General features: G+C 42.7%; 1 protein-coding gene across 1 annotated transcript in view; it reads left to right on the top strand.

Moving 5' to 3' along the window:
• The window catches only part of agbl4 (AGBL carboxypeptidase 4), a 285,402-nt gene that overhangs the window by 229,304 nt on the left and 48,075 nt on the right, over positions 1-8,023 (top strand). The window lies entirely within an intron of this gene.

Genomic DNA, 8,023 nt, shown 5'->3' with positions numbered 1-8,023 from the left:
ACATCTTTAACCATCAAGCTCTCTTCCACAGCCCAGATGCGCTAACTGTGGATTTGTGTGTGTGTGTGTGTGTGTATGTGTTTGCAGTGAACGCGAGGATTTAACAGGCAGATTATTTTTAATGTCTGCCATGCGACATAATGATAGCAGACCAGCAGTTCTCTGTTGGTTCACTTTGACTTTATTATTCAGGTCAGCTGCTGCTGACCCACGCAGTAAGTAACCGATTGACACTGCTGTATCTAACATGGCCAGTGTCCAAAACATATGCCCCATCAACTCAGCTGCATGGACCCCCACTGGAAACCTGATAAGAGCTGGTCAGTGTGAAGGCCATTTCCTCCCTCTTCCTGATGAATAGACTGAGCTGTACCCTGTTCCTCATTCCCTCATCCTCTCTCCTGTCTAACACACTGATGCATTTCCATATATTACTGCCTCTGTAAGCAAGTGTGTCCTGTGCCCAGGCTTTTTCTGCAGCCCAAGGGGACCTCTCAATGTCATTATCGCTAAAGCCTGCCACATGCCTGTAATGTATTGCCGCCTGGCTTTATTGGCAGCGCAATGATTCAGTCGTGGTGATGATGGATTAGCGCCGGCTGGGTCGAGCTCGGCTGGGCTCTGCTGGTCCAGACTGGGCTGAGCTTCTCGGTCTTGCTGTCTGTCACGTAAATGTGTCCTCCTCCATCGCTGCAGACGTACAGTATCTTACAGATGTCACAAACACAACCTAATAAATGTGTCCATTTCAGAGCTTTTACTCAGCTCCTTTGATTGCTGTCAGATTCATCTCGTTCACCGTTTGCTTTTCGTGCTAAACAGCAGCACAGCATGAGGGACAGTGATGCTTTAAACATGACTGTGCTTCTTTTTTTTTTTAAATGTGCAGATTTTCTTGTCTCCTGGAAATTCAAGTAGCATTCAACGATTGCATGCACGACCACAGCGTCATTGGTTTTGATGCCCTCAGGGGCGTATACACTGGGTTTAAAGGGAGGTCACATAGTAACATGCGTTATTACTGAGTCGAAAACTCTAACATTAAACACACTGGCCACCCAATAACATTTTAAACTCCTCACTCAGCTCTTGATTGGAGGCTTTCTAGTCTCTCTTGCTGCTGAGTGTCTGCCATACTGATGAAACTCTGCTTCACTGCATGGAAACAAATGGGCATCAATCGTAATTTCCCTCTGCTTGCAGCAGCAACTCCGTGTTGCTGTTAAGGGAGTAGAATGTCCCAATTGGCCACCTGTTGATGATTACTTTAAAATTAGTTTTATGTTACCATTGTGAGTTCTGACACTACATACAGGTATGTTGTTTCAACTGCATGTGGTGACGAGCTCAGTTGTCCAAGCAGCGTGCGCCCAAATTCAGTCTCCTAGAGCGAGCTCTGAGCTCCATCCGCACAAATTAAACTTTGAACCAAGTTTAAAGTCCCCAAAAATGAATTCATTCCTGTTTGTTTCTGAATGAAGTTCTAACAGCTGCAACCCACTTATCTGAGGAAAGATGGCTTTAGAACCTCCAACACCGACGTACAGATCTGTCTCCATGCTGTTGTGAAAAATGAAAAGATCTTTGTCACCAATTTTATATATGAACGTATGAATTCTGATGGGACTGCTGAATTTAATGGCTGCTATTAAAGTTTTCCCAAAGTACCACATCGACCAATATAAACCATTTTAACTGTGGACCCTTTACCAGAGACCAATCGGATTCTACAGCTTGACAGGTTGTTGTTGTTTTTTCAAATTCATTGCCATAGAATACTGTATTCACAGGAACTGGGTGTTCATCAGCCAAAGCAGCTGCATCTTAACTTCCAACAATATCATCCATGCCAGAACACAGCAGGCAGTGGAATTCAGAACAGAACCAGAGGATTTACCAACTCTGATATATATGATCAGTTTAAAAAAGCAGTTCTGAGGATTGTGAGGGTGATGAAAAGTCATCCTGAAGTCTTTCTCTCTGACTTGATGAAATATGTGTTTATTTCATCCAAACGGTAGTTGGAGATTGTTGGGATGGCAGATGCAGCGTAAAAACAATCCACGACGGTCCAGGATGTTTTTCATTACTTGGAAGTATTTAAGAGGTAATAAAAGATCTAAAAAGTAGCAGCGATAAATATTCTAAATGACTCACACATGCTCTTGGTGCACCTGGAACAGTTTTGTGTATTTTCTGTAATTTCTTATTGATTTGTTTACTATTTTAGTTCCAAGTAATCTACACAGAAGCCTGTATGGAATTCCTGCTCTATGCACATGTTTTCATTACATGGTCTCTTACCTGTAACGAATCATATATTATCTTTTCCTATATTCCCATCTTTGCTATTATTATCCAAAAGGTGACTGCAGGGTTGATAGAAAATAAGTTGATGCTTATTAATTCTGCCGTTGGCCTCCGAAGCGAAAGATCCTCACGGATGAGTTATTGAACTCCCATTTGCTCCTCTTCCCATGCTCCTTACATGATCCATACACACACACACACAAACACACACACTCCTATCCAGCAGCGTGTCCCTATCTTGTCAGCTGACCTGTTTGACTGCAGTTGTTAAATTGCTGCCTGCAGGATTCACTTGGTTCATCGACTGACAGTGGAAAGTTTAGAATCCATCAGGCTCCATCCCTCCGGTGTTTGGATACGAAGTGCAGCCGACGTTGCCGCGGCACACTCACACAAACACACAAAAATATGCACACGGATGTACCTGTATATATGCACATGCACGCACACAAACACACACATACTTAGGCACCGAGCTCCTAAATGGCCTCTATTAGTGCAGACGGCTCTTCAAATTAACGAGATTCAAAGCCATGATGAATTTTTCATTCTCTGAACATTTAAGCTAATTATGACCCAAATGAGGCAGGTTCCAGAGAATCACCATGGCAGACCTGCCAATGGCAGCCAATGTCACTGCCACTCTGCACCACCACCCTAATCACTACAGCTGCTTAATATTCATCTCTCACCGCTCTCCTGTCGCCTCACTCCTTCCCGGCTCCCCCCTCTCCTCTGGTCACAAATCCTCTCCTCTTTTCTCCTCCCTCCTCATTTTGCCTCTTACAACCTTTTTTCTCTCTCGCTTTAATGTTCCTCCCCTTTTCTCTCTCTCTTTCTTTCTCTCTCCCATCCGTTTCTCATTCCCTCAGTGCGTCTCTGGCTGTAGATGTGTTGTTTAAAATGGAAATCAACTAATTGTGCTAATAGCATTTTAATGATAATTTAATGTAGTAAATAAAGCTTGTTACAAGCTAAGCAATTTTGTTAAATTTCAAGGACAATCAATCTGTGTCCGAGACAATCTGCTCACCTCCGAGGTGATGGCTGTGGGGTGTCAGCACCGTTTACCAATATTTATGTCACCATCTAGAGATTAAAAAAAAAAAAAAAACAGGCAGCACTAAGTGGGAGAAACCTCATTTCTCAATGCATTCATCCCCTTCTTTCAAATGACATTTCCAGCTCCATATTTTGAGACCCGGGGCTCAGGCTAACACCCAGGATTATGGTTGTTTATTCAAGATAAACATTACAGTGCGTCGGCTGTATTATGTCTGTGTTTTTGAGGTATAACTCACAAAAGCAGGCAAATGCCAGCTCCAAGGCCACAAGCATCATTTTATTTGTCTGTAGGTTTTCAGTAGAGCTCCATATTTTGACATTATTCCTTTTTAATCATGTCTGTTTAGAAACAAACTTCATGCCCAGTGGTCATTCCTGAACTTTCGTTGTTTGTCCGTTACTTTTTGTTTCATCGTAATCAATTTTCAACATACCTGAATTGTTTCAAGTCTGCTTGGCCATTGCAGTCAATTACAAAGTTTAGATTTTAATGATGAGGGGCTGGAGCTAGAAAAGAGAAAATAATAAAGTGCCATGAGACAGAAACACAATTTAATTTCTCTTTTTATGTTCTGGTCATTTAGCCTGCCTCTCTATTCAAATAGTAATTGAAGCTGGCTAAACAGGCATGGCCAATCAGCTGGAGTTAGAGCAGGGAACTTCAAAAAAATAAGTGTTTTTCAAGCGCTGGGAGATTATCTGGGTCTCTCCTCCTGTCGTCTCACAGAGGGAGGAGAATGAGGAGCCGATTGAGCGACAAGGATAACTCTCCCTGCTTTGCAATATAATTAATTACCTGCTATAAATCATATCATTCCAGCAAACCCTGGGAGTTGTGGTGCGTTCACTTTCCAAGACAGAAACTCATCTAAACAAAGTGTCTCCCTCCACATTGTGTATGTGACTCTACATTCACGTCAGAATGACCGGTACGTGAACTTTATCACTGAAAAGGCACATTTGAAAACAAAATATCAAAAAGTATGGAGTGACTCTTGATCTCCAAGTTTTTTTTTATATGAAATAAATGACGGCAGCGGTAAAGGTGGTTCCTCACAGAATGAAGGTCTGTGATTCAATTCAACATGTGGCCTTACCGTGTGGAGTTTTTGTATTCATCTTTTTTTTATATATTGGATAAACAAATAGACAATTATGATTTCATCCTAGTCAAAAGTAAGCCTCCATTTAAGCTGTCAGTCCAGCAAGAGAAATTCAAACCCAGCTGTCCACATTAAGCATCAAATACTGCACAAAAGACAGAGAGGGTGAGTAAGTAGTAACATTAAATGAACCATTAAATAAAATGTGCAATGTAAGAATGCATTTTTTGCATAATTGTAATTTTCCAGTGAAGGATGTAACCATATGTAAAAAATGTAAAATAGATATTCATGGAAAAACTATAAAGTTGGTAGATGATGTAACTTTAGAAGAGTAACCTCCAGCGTTGGATCGAAGCAAAACAGGGAGCAGCAGAACATCTAAGAAATGCTCGACGGTGTTGTTTTTTTTTATGTTTGGTTTGGACCCACGTTTCCTCACAAACGCAACTTTAATCCAATCTAAAGAATCCAGACAGAGTTTGGAGATGTTGCTGCTTCTTCTCGGGTATGACTGAACTCAATAATCTTTCAAGAGTTGTCGACAAAGGCAGTAAAAAGTAGCCTGACTTTCTTTTTATCTTCAGTTTCCAGAAAATCTTGAACCATGACAAGTCCTTTACTGTACGTAAGTAAAATGTGTCTAATAGTGCTGTAAGGTCTGTTATCTAATAGAGTCATGGCTGAAGCCTAAACTAATGTGTCTGCCCTCCTCAATGTCTACCTGCATCCCTGGTTAGTGCTTAAGAAACACACACACACACACACACACACACACACACAGATGGTGTGGTGACCTCTGGAGCTGTGAACATGGAGTGTCAGTCTGCATGGCCCAGGGTCATCTGATGGCTCTAAACAAGACTCTCATCAACACCAGGCCATTAAAAGTGCCTGGTAGCAGTGTGTGTGTGTGTGTGTGTGTGTGTGTGTGTGTGTGTGTGCGTGCGTGCGTGCGTCTGTGCGTGTGTGTGCGTGAACAATCACATATTATCATTCTCTGTGGCAAATAATCTGTTATTGCATTGGAACACGTGTCTAAAGACATCAAATCTATTATTTCTTTCATGGGGGTGTCTCATCAGGAGGGCTGCACACCCGTACGGTCATCACACTCTATCTTTCAGGTTGCTCACAGACGATGCACTGAAGTTGGTAACTCTGTAAAAGTCTTGAAATGCTTCTTTATGCATGTGTCCGTTATTCATTGGGGGGGTTTGTCCACTGGGAGGGTTGGGTCATTTTTACTTTGTTGCACTACTTTACTTCTTTCCCCGGCCTGTGTTGTCTCAACCTTTAGCAGACTCACTGTTAGTCCTCCTTCGTGGTGTCAGTGGGAGTGTGATCGAGCTCACGGTGTGGAAACCGCTTCACAAAGTGAGAAACACACGTGGGTTTATGTGTGTGTCAGTGTGTGTGTGTGTGTTTCAGTAACAGAGACTCAAGCTGACAGTTTGCCAGCAGCCTTGCACCTGCACACATCTAGGTGTTGATCTCAGATGGAGGGGGGCGGGGGGGGTTGAAGAGGGTATGGAAGAGGGGACGACAGGCAGAGGGAGAGGAAGTGATCCGACACGAGGTGTTGAGGGTGGATGAGAAAAGACTGGTATGGAACAGGGGATGGGAACTCTGTGACATGAAATTCCTGTTTATGTGCTTTTGTGTATGTGTGTATGTGTGTTTGTGTGTGTATGTGTGTGTGTGTGTGTGTGTGTGTGTGTGTGTGTGTGTGTGTGTGTGTGTGTGTGTGTGTGTGTGTGAAAGAAAATGTCCAACTGCGCGACAGGTGGAACAGCACAGCCAATTGGAGTGATGCATCCTTTCAGAGGTACCAGCCAACACCAGAGCACAGCCAGGCTCTCATTTGTCAGACCCAAGGAAATAGTGTTACGCTTGTCGCTCGCACACAAATCAACACCCGTCTGCTGCAGGATGAGAGGAAGTGTGTACCACTGATGCTACTGTCACCACATGATGACTTTAATCAGGGTTAAAGAGACAAACCCGTGGTTGTACGGCAGGAAAAATACAATTTAATCTCCTCCCCGTCTTGTCCGTCTCTTATTTTTGTCCGTTTGTGTCTAGTCTGACACTCACATGATAATGTATTGCTGCACATATATAAGTTTCTCTGCTCTAAATTCATTGACTGTTTTAACCTTTTGGCAGCAGTGGTGAGTTTGCCACTGACTGCAGAGCAGGGAAACTTAGACAAGCTCTCTAGAGGAACACTCAGTGGTATGTCAGAGAACTTCATGACACCGTCAGCAAAACACACTGCTGGGCAGCCTGAATTATTGAAGTCCACAGCATTGATAATTTAATACAGTAGATGTGTTTGGGCAGGGGATGGTTTAGTTGGAAAGAAAAAGAAAGGAAATTATAATTTATATTTGGTGAGACGGCACGAGGGAATGGAATGAAGTTTCTCATCTTGGCGTAGGTCTAATGCTGTTTCAAGTGACACCCTGTATGCAGGGATTTACTGCACTGCATGACCTAGTTGAGATCCTGGTGACGGAAGGAATGAGAGAAAAAGAGACAGACAGATGGGACAGGGTTAATTGAAGCTGACATGTGTCCAGTGTTTACGTGTCCCCAGATGACATGAGACTCCCTCCCATATGCTTGTGTTGCCTTATCCCACCCCCTCTGTTCAAACATCATCGTCCTCCTCTGAAAGGCTGCTTGTCACACCCTGAAAAAAGATGCAAATTATGACAAATTGTTGCATCTGTTGTGTTTTTGGTGTTGGGATCTTTGGCAGCGTGTGGGCAGCACGCACCGCTCCACATCAGCTTGATGAACATCTACCCGTCTGGACAGAAGTATCTCAGTCACTTCCAACTGAAGTATTTCTGGTGTGGTTAACACTTTCACTTATTATCTCCTGGTAGATTTCTTTTTACGTGTCAGGACTATTGTTGAAGCATAGAGAGAGACAGCTTGAGAGAATCAAACCGTGCTTGTGAGGAAATGTGTTGGCAGCTTGCCTTGATCTCTGGCAGCACCGCAATCGCTGTGACCCGGACTGTCTTTGATTCTGATCTGTCCTGCTTGACCAGAGTTTGCACTGAGCTGAGGCGAGTCGCTGTTATCCATCTACACATTACACAAATAATCAAGCCCTATGTGAGACAAGGCATAGGCTCCACGACAAAGAGCATCTGATTGACTCAGACAAATGGAACTAGTTTTGCCGCATTTGGCCCCCAAAACTTTTCACTGGCCCATCTAATGACAACATGTTAACCTACTCTACCTGTATTGGCATTAATCTGTACACAGCTCAAAGTGTTTTGAACACTGGGTATGTAATGCTTCAACATCATTCAAACCAAACCTTAAGGCTCAGGCTTATAGAATTTCTCTCGACTAATTTATCTTTTTTAAAATGTATGTGATATAAATACAGTTTTTATTCTTATTATTATGATTGCTTTTCGTTGCTTTTTCATTTAGTGCGTCAGCTGTTAGTACCATGGTTGAAATATCACAACGTAATAATTTGTGGTATTAAATACATTCTCCCAACAACAACGAGT

The sequence above is a fragment of the Antennarius striatus genome, chromosome 7, assembly GCF_040054535.1.
Source record: "Antennarius striatus isolate MH-2024 chromosome 7, ASM4005453v1, whole genome shotgun sequence".
Taxonomy (NCBI): Eukaryota; Metazoa; Chordata; class Actinopteri; order Lophiiformes; family Antennariidae; genus Antennarius; species Antennarius striatus.
This window is presented reverse-complemented; position numbering and strand designations above follow the sequence as displayed.